Here is a 13,226-nt window from a genome sequence, read left to right on the forward strand (position 1 = left end):
TTTCTTGAAGTTTGTTAATCCAGCAATTCTGTCATTTTGGGGGCTCAGGAGTTTGGAATCAAATAAACCATGTTCTAGGATTCAGGTCTTTGGCTTTAATTTTCTCATCTGTAAAGAGAGCAAGATGGACTAGATGTATATTCCTTCTCTAAACCTTAAAGAGTAGGATGTCAGGATAAAGACACAAGTCACAGGGTCCTAAGCAAATGATGCCCTAAATCTCCAGTAATGGCCAGACACACCTGGAAGAAGTAGACTGGAAGACAGCCAAAGAATCTCATATATTTGTTAGTTATGCCTCAAGAAAACTGAAAAGGAATAATTGATATTTTGTTATTAAGGAATTATTGCACTCATTCCAGGCTGATAGCAAACTATAACAAACTCACTGAGATGGGGCAGGGAGATATAGAGATTTCAAAACTGGAAAGTGATGCTCCTTTGCAGAAAACTAAGAGTATCCTTTCAAGCAAATTCACTTTGGTTCACCAAAGAATATTTGGCAATAAGGATCACAAAATACTAGTCTTTTTTTGTCAGAATGTATCCCACGTTTTCCATCAAATGTTGGTATTTTGGTTTATTTTGTTAAGGAAGGGAAAAGTGGAAGGAAGCGATGAGGCTGAGAAACACCATTTACTTCGATTCGTTGGAATTGGATCTGCTACTTTTCGGTTCTCAGTAAGTGAATTTAGTTTAGCTTCCACGACAGCATTTTTTTTTTTTTTAATAAAAGGAGTCCTTTAGATCTCACCCTAACGTCTTTGCACCTAAACTGACATCAGGTGAGTTTACAAGTGCCCCCATCCCGATGAGCACTATCGGTTGGATTTGGCATTCTCGCAGGTCGCCTTCCACCCTTCTCTCTCCTAGGACCCTCTCGGCCAACCTATCTCTACCTGATGGGTAGGTCTTTTTTTTTTTTTTTTTTTTTTTTAAGATGGACACAATATCTTCAACTATTTATTTTTATGTGGTGCTGAGGATCGAACCCAGTGCTTTACACATGCAAGGCAGGTGCTCTACCTTACTTCCTGAGAACACCTACAATCCTTAGAAGGAGAGTAGCCATCACCTTGAAATCCTGGCCTGTCCCTTCCGGGTGTAGACACCTGGGCTTTAAGTGCGGTCTCGACCCAACAGAGCAGTACAGCAGACGGATGATCAGACGTAGCCAAGTTCAGTGGCCTGAGGAAAGGGGTCGCCCCATCCCAGACACAGCCTTGGTGAGCCGCGCTTCAAGACTTTGAGAACCGCCGAGAAGCCCTAGCCTAGACCTGCAGCTCTGGAGGAACAGACCACTTCTCGGGGACCGCCCACCTCTGCTCTGGGTCCTGGGCATCCGGCTGCGGGACTGGGCTCCTAGTCCCCAAGCACCGACTCCGGCGCGCGGACCAACTGCGGCGGACAGTCCCGCCGCCGTGACTGCTGCAAACCGGTCTGGCTTCCCTGCAGGGCATGCGGGGATGGAGCAAGGGGGTGGAGAGAAAAGGGGAAGAGCCTGGGCGGCCGGCGGGCGGGGCCTGCAGCCTCCGGGAGCCGCGGCAGCCGCCGCGCAGCCTGCTCTCTCAGCGCTTCACTCCTACTCCGGCGCGCACTGAGCGGGGACCCGCGCCCGATCCCGGCGGGGGGCGCCGCTGCTCCTCGGCCTCGGGTTCCCGAACTCGCCTCGCCGCGGCTGCGCCCGGGCGTGGAGCTGCTCTGACCTGCAAGGTTTTGGTGGTCGCTCGCTGCTCTGTCTGGCCGGAGGACTGGCAGGGAAGGAAGGGGAAAGCGGGGACACACATACACAAACGCACACTCGCCGCGGCGCGCGCGCATTGCACACTCGCAGCCGCGCGCCCCCGCCGAGGCGCGTCCGGGGCGAGTTTGGCCGCGCGGCTCCGGCCCCGGCACCTGCCGGTCCCCACCCCGCCGACCTTCCAGCTCCTCGCCTGCGACGCTCTCTCTTCGCCCAGGGAAAGCAACAACATCCCGATAACTTGGAGGCTGTGGCGCAACTGGTCTCAACAGCAGAGGCTCACTGAGGCTGCCCGGGTGAGGTAAGTTTCCTGCGCGTCCCCGGCCCCTCCCCCCTAGACTCTCCCGAGCGACTAGCGCTCGGGGGCTCAGTGTTTCTGGTAAGACCTGACCGGTCTCTACCATGTCACTTCGCCAATCTGCGTTGTGCTGAAGGCGACGTGGAGGGGGCGCCCGTGGCCACCGAAGCGGGACCTTGGTTCCTTGGGGGCCACAGCTGCGCGCTCCCCGCTGTACCCACCGACTGGTCCCCCGGGTCCCCCAGGCCGCAGTGACACTCAGCTATCACTCTGGGCTCACTTAATCTGGAGCCCCTTTCCTTTCTTCAGGGAACCTGCAGAGTTTTGGCAGCAGAAGGAAAGGTCTCTCCACCGCTCTCCCCTGGTACCAAACAGGCGAACTTGTTAGGTTGCCCTGGGATCTCAAGAGGGGCTTGTGAGTCGGTGTTCTGGTCATTTCTGGCTCCGGAGCCGGATTGAACAGGTGCGGTATGGTTTAAATGCAGCAGACGACTTCTGGGTTTTCCAGCTCTCTTCCCCAGCCGGTCAACATGACGCTTCAACTTCTGGGGCGGGGGGCAGGAGTGTGGGGCAATGAGGAAGGAGAGTGCCGGGATTTGGTGTGTCATGCCGGTGCCAAGAGTCGCCAGAAGAGAAGACAACAAATGTCTGCTTATCTCTCATCTATACAGATGAGCATGTTGTCATTCCATCACCCCCCCACCCCGCCCCCAGCTCGCTGGTCTCTGGTGCCCAGTATGATTGGGTAGAAACCTGTTCTGGAGAAGTTGTTTGAGTAGGTTGATGAATTTTTCATCTCTTCTACTGAAATCAGAGCTCCGAGCAAGGAAATACTAGTTACTCTGACGCTTTGAAAGGGAGAGTGTGGCAGACCAAAAACAACACCCCTTACCACTACTACTTGATGACATTCTCTGCCTGCTTGGTACCCTGGATCTAAGGTGAATGAATGATCCTTAGGGGATGGGGTGAGGGAGAGAAAGAATGTGTTAATCTTGTGCAAGGAAGAAGTGGACCCATATCAGTACTCTCAGCGTTGGTTTGGGAAACCCCTTTTATCTCCTGAAGAGGCGCATCCATCCAGAGACTTCCCCCCTTGTTTTCGGTGGGGCGGCTGGAGTGTTTTGCAGTTAGTTGTTGGAGTGGAGAAAAGTCAAAGGAGTGGTTTCATGAAGATTCTAATGTGATGAAGTAAATAGTGTTCATGGAAGCTTGTCAGAGCATTCCCAGCTGAAAGGAACCCTTGGAATAACCCTTTCCCATCCAGGTCCAAGCCAGCAGTAGACTGAGCCTCAAGTGTCCTGTAGTATCTCAGCTGGGGGAAAGAGTCGCCTCCCCTCGCCTCCCTTTATGTGGACGGAGGCTTATAAGAATTGATGAGAAAGGTGCTACATCTGAGCCTGATGTGTGATCATGTCTTAGTAGGGAAGGAAAACTGCAGAGAACTGAAGGATAAAAACCACATTACATTTATGTCCAAATTAAGAAGACTTTAAAGATTTAATTATTATACCTTACCTTCACATCGCTGTCTTGCAATTTTAAAATGTTTTTCATTATTCCCATTCCATTTCCCAGGGAGATAGGGCAAAGATTATTAACCACATGTTTACAGGAGAAATGGGAGGAAAAATCAGATTAAGAAATTTATCACGGTAACAAGTGGTTGGTATTAGAGTCACAGCCAGGTTTGCTGTCATAATCCAGTGCCACCTCTGTACTTCTGCCTTTTTTTGTGGTCTGTACAGTCTCACTCTGAGTAACTGTTCACGTTTTACAAATGAGGAAACTGAGGTTTAGATAAGTGGTGGGAGTTTTCCGTGGTGCTACATCTAATTTTGTGGAATTTACAAGGCAAGAACTCATCTCCTTTTGTCTCATGAATTGTTTTGTTTTCTTCCCTTGTTCCACTTCTATTATGATGAGATACATCTTGGATCCTGTAGTGCACCAGAGACTGTTAAACTTGCCAGCTGCTGACCCAGGTTCCAGCTCTAGTACTACATTTAGATCATTTTACCTCCAAGTCTCAAGTCTCTCATAAAACAAAAGGTTCATATTAAATTATGTTTCTTTTTCTAGTTTTGGGATTGACGTTGACCAATGTATTTGTAAGCCAATGGTATGGTTTCTTTTAGGGGAATCCAAAGTTTTTTACCCTCTATCAACTAAGGGATATAACTAATTTATTCCACCTTTAATTTACTCTTCCCTACTTACATCACATCCCACTTGATGATGGGAAAGAAAAATAGAGGTGTGCTTTAGCTTAGTATCTATGTTGATCAGTACTTTTATTTGACTTGAAAATATTGGTGGGCCAATGTGCTCTAAGATGCATGTTGGTTGAATATTCCAAAAAGTAAGCTCCAGCTTTTCTTTTAAGATTTGGAACCTGCATATAGTAAGTACCCACAAAATAGCTCTGTTGAATAAATGAAGGAGGTGAATGAAATCATTCATAAGGAAAATATATGCTGTAAAACATAGACAGCATCTCATCGTGTAAATTCCCAGCACCTAGGATAGTTACCTACAAGAGGTGTGTCTTCTGAAGCAGGTACAGGAACCCATTGTTCTCTTTCCTGAGTTCATCACATAAAGAAGAGTTTCCTTTCTCCCTATATGCAGTAGACTCATGCATCTGTATCATGTTCTTTTGTTTGCCTCTCTCCTCTTGTTGTTGGTAATGTGTAGCTGGCTAAAATAAGACATTGACTTGTGCCATTTTATGAAAGAGCATACCTTGAGATGAAGGTACCAACTGCTCTTTTTTATATGTGATATTGCATAAATTTCAGCAGATGCTAATACTAGTTTGTGGTTTCAGAGGGGAAACCTAATAAAAACAACCTCGTTTCTGTTCCCTTTAAGAATCCTCTTCTCTTCCCACCCCTCCTTCCTTTGTACAGAAAAGTGGTGAGTTTTTGTTTGTTTGTTTGTTTTATGTCGGGAAGGATGATGACAAGGAATACAATAGATGGGAAATTTTAACTCCATTTATATAAGAGATTGAGGTATATTCCCTTCTGATAAAAAAATTCAAATTTTCACAAGTTTAGAGACACATCTTTCATAAGTAAGAGGATTGAAACTTAGGAGCTAAACTGACTTGCTGGTGGTCACAGGAATGATAGTGGGAGGGGTCAGGGTCATTATGAAATTCCTAAGGAGATTTGTATTCAGAGCTGTGCCAGGAGCTCTATGGTGAAGGCACATTGTTCACTTGTAGAAATCATAAGAGGTTAGCAGAAAACTGCAGTTTGCTAGTAATATTTAGAGAATCATTATATTTTTAAATGAGTTAGCACTCATATTTTTAAATTGCTTATCCATTTAAATACCATTAAGGAGAAAATGTTTGCCCATTCTTGACTATTCACTATGATTCTCTTACATATATTAGCAGACTCAGAATTAATACTTTGCTGAGCAAGTGCTTGAAGAGAGGGAATTGTTTGTATAGAATCATAAATGTATGCTGGTTTTCTAAGCTTCTCTTCCTGGTAAATAAAGCCAGAAGCAAAAGGTGGCCCTGTCATCCAGCCAGTAAAGTCATAAATATGTATCCATTTAATTTGCATTTGCATTTTGCTTGTACTTTTGTTAAATGGTGAGTCAGAACATTTAATATCCTGGAAAACTGATTTTTCCCTCTATGGCTAGAGCCTTAGAGTTAATCTGTGAAACAGCAAGTCCTAAATGTATTTGTTGTGGAAATATTTTCTCTTTGTATAAAGTCCACTCCCTCGAGCTGGAAGGAGTCCTTTTATTTTTTTAGAAGCTGCCCAGTTAGAACTGTACATTATGTAGCTCAGCTGTTCATTTGTGGTCTTATCTATGGAGCAGGATGTGTTTCTTCTAAATGCCAGGGAAATTGGTGGTGGTGGTGGTGGTGGGGAACCTGGCATGTGTTTATTTAGGGTTTTCTCCTCCTTTGTAACAAATCAGCTTTCAGCTTAACTTATTGATGAAATTTTTCTAAGTACTGTGTCATAAACAATTAGCAGCCATTGTCAAAGAATTTTTTTAAGCCAAGTCCTTTCAAAATAAAAGATGAGGCTAGTGAAACAGGGTTGATTTTTGTACATTTCTTCTCGATGGGATCATCTTGTGTAGAGTTTCACCAGAAATCTGGAAAGGAGATGTTCACCCAGGAAATAACATGAATTCTACCCAAATTAGGTTACTTTAGAAAGATTTGAAACATGATGACTGGGACATGGTTGCTTGTTCCATGAGCAAACATTGTCTTGCTCTTGTCATTTGGAGTTAAGCCCACACTTGAATGAGCAACCTCAGGAAGTGTGCCTTCTCTGGGTAGCCTTCTTCTGTACTGTTTGTGGGACTGAGTAGACAATGGGCAGGTAGTTTGGGGGGAGTTTACACAATTGGTGAACAATGAGTTCTTGAGACTCATTTTCCCTAATGTTGTTTATAAAGTCAGTTATAAAATTGCAATGAAATACAAAGCATTGTTTAGAATTGCTCCTCCTCTAAAAAAATAGGTTGCATGTCTTCTTGGGGACAGTCAGTCAAGGACTGAAATTGCCAGGACTGGAATCTCAAGAAGCATAATTACCTTGAACTAGAACTAAAGTTCAGAAACGGAAGCATAGAAAGTTCATCTCTTTTGTGAGGAAAAGGGTGACATCCAAGCCTTTTCTACTCAGTAATGCGGAGCTAGGAGTCTAGGGAGGAGAATATAGGGGCCATAAGAATATGTTTCTTTACTTTGTGGATAGACTGGCACAAGAAATGCAATAGATTCAACACGTTGCATGATGGGTTTTTAACATTTAATACATGCTTTTCTCTACTTTCGTTTAAAAATTGTGCCCACATTCAAAATCACATGGTCTTAGCATTTGGTAATAAGAAGGAAACAAAAACAGCAGTTAGAAAATGAAAAGAAATACTGTAACCTTCTTGAGGGAGTAGTCAGAACATCATAGGTATTTGGCAAATATTTGTCAGTGTGAAAGGTTAGGCATCATGTTTTATTTATATTTATATTCTTGGAACTTAGCACTACGTCTGGCAAATGGTGAGGATTTAATAAATATACTGAGTAATTCATCTAGATTAATAGTACTCTTCGAAATCTTGGGATGTTCTAATGATTTTAATCTTTTCTGAACCATTTTAGAAATATTAGGCAGGCTGATAGATACTAGTTTCAGTAGTTTATAGTGGTGCTTCTTTTACTTATTTATTTATTTTGGGTATTGGGGATTGAACCCAGGGGCACTTAACCACTGAGCCACATTCCCAGCCCTTTTTTATATTTGATGTAGAGACAAGGTCTCGCTAAGTTGCCGAGGCTTGTTTTGAACTCGGAATCCTTCTGCCTTAACCTCCCAAGCTACATGCACTGTGCCTGGCCTTTCATTTTTAGAATTATTAACAGTAGGCATTTGATAGAATCCAACTTTTTAAAACTAACTCAACTAGGAATCATTTTTATTTATTTCTCTTTTTTTAGCAGAAGAGTAATATACAAAATTTGTCTATTCTTCCTTTAAACATAGTAAACATGTTTTTAAGCACTGAGAGAGACTTGAATAGTGAGTTTGGCTCAGGGTAATACAGACAAGAATGGACTTGAAAGTCCTCTAAGTTAATCAGTTTAAGTATCATGTCCTAGCCAGGCACAGTGGTACATGCCTGTAATCTGAGCTGCTTGGGAGGCTGAGGCAGGAGGATTATTAGTTCAAAGCCAGCCTCAGCAAAAGTGAGATGCTAAGCAACTCAGTGATACCTTTTCTCTAAGTAAAATACAAAATAGGGCTAGGGATGTGGCTCAGTGATCCAGTATCCCTGAGTTCAATCACTAGTACCCCTCCCCACCAAAAAATGTATCATGTCCTCCTAGGTCTTCTTCAATCATATAACCTTAGAGGGGACCTTCCTCATGAGTTTTATTCACTTGTCACAATGAATACTTAGATGTTTGTGTAGTTCACGTCTTTTTCGGTGACTTATGCCCATACTCACACTGAACCCCAAATTACACAGTCTTTGAGGACAGAGGTCATAGCTCTTTAACACTGTTTTACTAGTGGCTGGCACATAGTAGGTGCTCAGTAAATATTTTAAAAACAGAGCAAGTCTCATCTATCCTGCCAAGATAAAGTGGACTACCACCACAGTCACTAAAGCTTATTTCATTCAGCTATGAAGACAGTATTTGAATGTTTGAGATTCTAACTCTCTGTGTTAGAATGGTGACCCAGACTTCCAGCAGAAAGAAACACTTGTTTATGTGAATAAATTTTGGCATGATTATGAGTGAAGTGTTCTCCTTATTTAAAGAGAAATTCCTTCATGTACTCTGACATGAATATTGGAAAACAGAGTAGAAATGACCGAACATTGACTTAAACTTTCCAAAATGTTTAAAACGGGTGCTACCTATACATAAATCATAAACATACATGTGATTCCAAATGAAGACATCATGGACAATATACAAGGAAAATTCTGTGATATCTTATGTAAAGTTTGCTAATCTCAGCTGTTTTTTCTTTTTTTTTCACCTTTACATCTATTAAAGTTTATTTGATTTTCTTACCTTAGGTCTTTCATGCATGAATATTTAAGTTCTTTTATTTCTTCTAATTGTCTGTTCAGTATCTACCACTGGGAGAGAGATAAAATTGAGAATGAAGCATGTCCCTTTAAACAACATACATAAGAATTTGTTATAACATATACTACTTTATGGGATCATGACCTTTTTTCAGTGTGTTTTAAAAATTGTGACAAAATACATAACATTAAAATTTACTATATTAATTATTTTAAGTGAATAATTCAGTGATATTAAACACATTCACATTGTTGTACAAGCATCACCTCATGTATCTTCTTTTTTTATTTGTTGTTCAAAACATTACAAAGCTCTTGTCATATCATATTTCATACATTAGATTCAAGTGGGTTATGAACTCCCATTTTTACCCCAAATACAGATTGCAGAATCACATTGGTTACACATCCACATTTTTACATAATGCCATATTAGTAACTGTTGTATTCTGCTACCTTTCCTATCCTCTACTATCCCCCCCTCCCCTCCCCTCAGCTGTTTTTTCTTTAAACATTAGATATTATCAGTAGTCCCATATCTTGGGGGAAGCCAAGACTATGGTTCTCAAAGTGTGGTCCTTGGACCAACAGTGTCAGCATCACTTGGGAGTTTGTCAGAACTGCAAATTCCCTTACTCTACCCCAAACCAGCTGAATCAGAAACTCTGAGGATGAAGTTCAGCCATCTGAGTGTCAACAGACTCCACGTGAGTCTGATACATGCTCAATATTGGCAGTAAACTTTAAACCCGCTGTTCAGAGTGTTGACTTCTGGAGTGTTCCGTATTCCCAGATGAATCTCGAGGTGTGCAAAGAAGATGCCATCTGGCAGCTTATCAGAAATACCAGGGAAAAAATGAAAAAGTCTCTTTCTGCCAGTCTTGGCTTTTCTTAGAACCATGTGGATCACAAGAGAACAATTTCTTGTGACTGGATTGGGTGACTAGAACTTCAGATAGTGTATGGAAAAGGTTATGATAGCCACCGGCTCTGCCAAGAGGTGCATACCCCAGGATTGGGAGATGATTCAGGGAATATGGGTGATGAGGGTAAGCCCCATGAAAAGATGTATGTTTGGGTTTTGTTTCAATAGGATGCCCAGGTGGGAGGAAAGGTTCTCAGAGCTCGTGATTGTGTTTAGGAGGAAAAACAGTGGTTTCTGACAGTTCTCAGAGTATTTCAAATCAATTCAATACACTAGATATTGATGAGTCTTTTAGCTAAGGCAATGCCAGGTGCTAAGGAGTATACCAAAAAGCAAGTACAAATCTGGTCCATTTAAGGAGATTGATTTTGTTGAGAACTCGCTCCATTCCAAGCACTTCTCAAATGGTTTTAGTTTTATTTTCCCCATGTGCCTGCAAGGTGGGCTGCAGCATCCTCCCCCATAGATAGGGAAATGGAAACCAAGTCAGCAACTTGCTCATGAGCCCAGAGCCAGTAAGGGATGCTGCTAAGGTTCTAGTCCTGGGTTTTGTCATTTTAAAGCCCACACTCCTTTGCTCTTATGTACCAGTGTCTCAAATGGAACTTTGGAATAAGAATATGAAAAAAGAGAATCATAAGTGAATATAAAATTTATGCCTCCAACCTAGATAGCCACCAAGTTGCACAAGCAGAAACTTGGGAGCTTTTCTTGGCTCCATCCTTTTTATCCTTTGCATCTAATCTGTCACCATTTTCTATTGATCTTGCTCTCTGAATCTTTCTCATCCATCTGCTTCTCGTCATTTCTGTAGATTCCCTCTCAGCTTCTCATCTCTGGTGGATGGTAGCCAGAGCCTCACTGGTCTGCATCCACTGTGACCTTCCTGTAACCCATTACTCATGCTGCAGCCAGTATGCTTAAGATGACTTGAAGGACCTGAAACTCTGCTGACTGGAGCTTTTCCTCCTGTGCCCAGCTGAGCCCTCGTGGAACATTCTAGCCACAAGGGATTTCCACATTGGTGGCCTTTTGCACTCCTACACAGCCTCTGAGCACTTGTTCTTCCAAACAGCAAACTAGCCTGACACTTTGGATCCCCTAGAGTGCAGTCAGGTCCAGGTTCACAAGTACATTCAGCTGCTCTTACAGGTGTAGGACAAAAATTCCACTGTGGCTCTGGGAACTTGCCTAACTCCTCCACATACCAGGTTTTTAGGGTGCTCTGAAATTCCTAAGGTACACTCATTTATTCTAACAAGGAACTAAAAACTACTGCCCCCAGCCACAGTTGGTTATACACTAGGGTTATTACAGTCCCAGCATCATGTTTGTGGCCACTGTAGCAGAGATGCATTGCAACCACAGGCTGGGGATAAAATGCAATGCTCTTCCAACAGGTGCTGCCTCTGCCCCTTGGGTGGGCTTAACCTGGCCACTCTGGGGAGAAGGCTCAGGTTACTTTGCACAGCTGGCAGTGTCAATAAAGAAGCATGGTTTGAAATCCACTTTCTGTACTTCCTCATAGTGGAAAACAGTTGAAATAGGTGGAGAAAAGATTATCTGCATGGTTGGGGATTGTTCTGGTGAGAGAGATTCATGTAGATCTGCCTCAGACTATTCAGTGCCTCCCAGTGGGCCTGGAATAAAGATCTAGATCACCGATGTAGTTTCAGGGGCCCATACAGTCTGGGTCCTGCCTAGCTCAGGCATACCACTCTGCCCCTCATCGTGTTCGGCCACACTGAGCACCTCCCTAAAGTCCATGTGTAACTCCTTCTGGGGTGTTCTTTACCTTGGTTGACCATGCATCAGATCAGTTCTAAGGATACTTTTGGAAGGAGGCTTTCACCACCTACCCAGTCTAGGAAAGGGCCAGCAGCTCTGATTGCAGGATTCATTTGGACCCATCTGGTCCTAAGTATCAGGAGAGTGAAGTCCCCAACCATGAGCTTCTTCTCCAGTGCATCCTTAGCAGTTAGCATAGTACCCACACATATAATTGATTAAATAAGTCAATGAATTCCAGTACTTGCACCCAAGTCCTTTTTGTAAATTTTTAATGAAAAAAGGAAACACATAGAGATCACAAATGAACCACCTTGTATTGTTAATCCTGCCCGTGGACTTTCTGTGATTTTCTTTACCACCACTGTATCACAGAGCTGTCATGCTCAGCCTTTCTGCAATGGTAGCTGTACTTCTTATTCCCAAGAAATGTTACCCCCAAATTCTGATACAAAATATTTCGAGATGGACACCCATGATACTGCTGTCCTTGCTTACCTCTGGGGAGGTGAACTGGCTCAAAGTGTGGGTGCAGAGATGGGAGGGAGGCTTCTCATTACAGACCATTTTTTAACCTCTGAATTTTGAACCCTATTTATGGATTACTCACTTAAAAAAAACTTATAAAAGTAAAAGGGAAGTCATCACAAGTGATGCAAAGAGATGGGAACTGAGTTATTTAAAGAAAAGAAGATAGAGGTGTTACACAAAGGAGGCTGTCCTCAAAAAATGCTTGTCTTTAAGGATAACTTTTTACTTACTCTGCACATCGTTGGACAGTCATGTGGCTTCTGCTTAAGGGGATTCCACAGCAAACAACAGGACTTAAAATCAAGTTTGCCTGATTGCTCTCATCCCAAGACATATCATTTAATCTGAATATAAAGGTCAGTATAACCTAATTCTTCAAGAGCAAAGCAGTTGTGGAGGACGGGTGAGTTGGAGCTTTCTCTGATGATCTAGGTGTTTTTAGGATTGGAATAATGGACAGGATTGTAGCGTCATGTAGAGATTGGTTGATACAAATTGGCCTGGCTGAAGCTTGCATTGAATCTCTGCATGTTACTTTGTCAGCTCCTCTGTCATACCTGAACAGCAAATAAAAGTGAAATACCAACCTGTCTGAGCTCAGGCTGTTGTTACAAACTGCCACAGATTGGGTAGCTTATTAAAAACAGAAATTTATTTCTCACAGTTCTGGAGGCTGGAAGTCTGAGTTCAGCTTGCCAGCATGGTCAGGTTCTGGTGACAGCTACCTTCTGGGCTGCAGACTGCCTACTTCTCATTATCTCTTCACATGGGAAAAGAAAGGAGGGAGGGTGTTTTAGGCTCCCTTTATTAGGACACTGATCCCATTCCTGAGGGCTCTGCCCTCATGACCTAGTCACTGTCCAAAGGCCACATCATCCAGTGCTATCACATTGTGATAGTAACATGGTGGTTACGATTTCAATATGAATTTTGGGTAGATATAGTTGGTCAGTTTATGGCCCAGTCGGTGCTCTATAAGAAACATATTCTTTGTTGACTCATGTAATAAATAAAATCAAAACAAAGGTTTCATGAAACAGCCCTCAGCCATACTACATGGCATGTGCTCTGTCATTTATGATATGTTCCTTCTCACTGCAACCCCCCACCTTCCAATCACTGGTCATGACCCACCAAGTAGATTTCATTCTCCATTAAAGGGTTCTGAGATGTGCAGTTCAGGAAGCAATGAGTAATATCTTTGGTCCCCTCCATGCTTCCTGTGGGCTGTGCTCCATATCCTGTGCCATGATACCATGTTCAGTGTTCTTCCTATGGATTCATGGAGGATTGTGGTTAATGACTACCTACAGACTCTTCCTGCAAGTTTTAATTTCTGTGAAGAAAGCCTG

The 13,226-nt window shown here is 43.0% G+C and overlaps 1 protein-coding gene across 3 annotated transcripts in view; it reads left to right on the top strand.

Moving 5' to 3' along the window:
* The first annotated feature begins 1,538 nt into the window (after nucleotides 1-1,538).
* Nucleotides 1,539-13,226, top strand: part of PIP5K1B (phosphatidylinositol-4-phosphate 5-kinase type 1 beta) — a 305,629-nt gene continuing 293,941 nt past the window's right edge. For all 3 annotated transcript variants that reach the window (XM_081273842.1, XM_081273841.1, XM_081273843.1), the window contains exon 1: nucleotides 1,539-2,042. The gene's annotated coding sequence lies outside the window, so the exon portion shown is untranslated. The remainder of the gene's footprint in view (nucleotides 2,043-13,226) is intronic.

Source organism: Spermophilus citellus (genome assembly GCF_964194105.1).
Source record: "Spermophilus citellus genome assembly, chromosome: 2".
Lineage (NCBI taxonomy): Eukaryota > Metazoa > Chordata > Mammalia > Rodentia > Sciuridae > Spermophilus > Spermophilus citellus.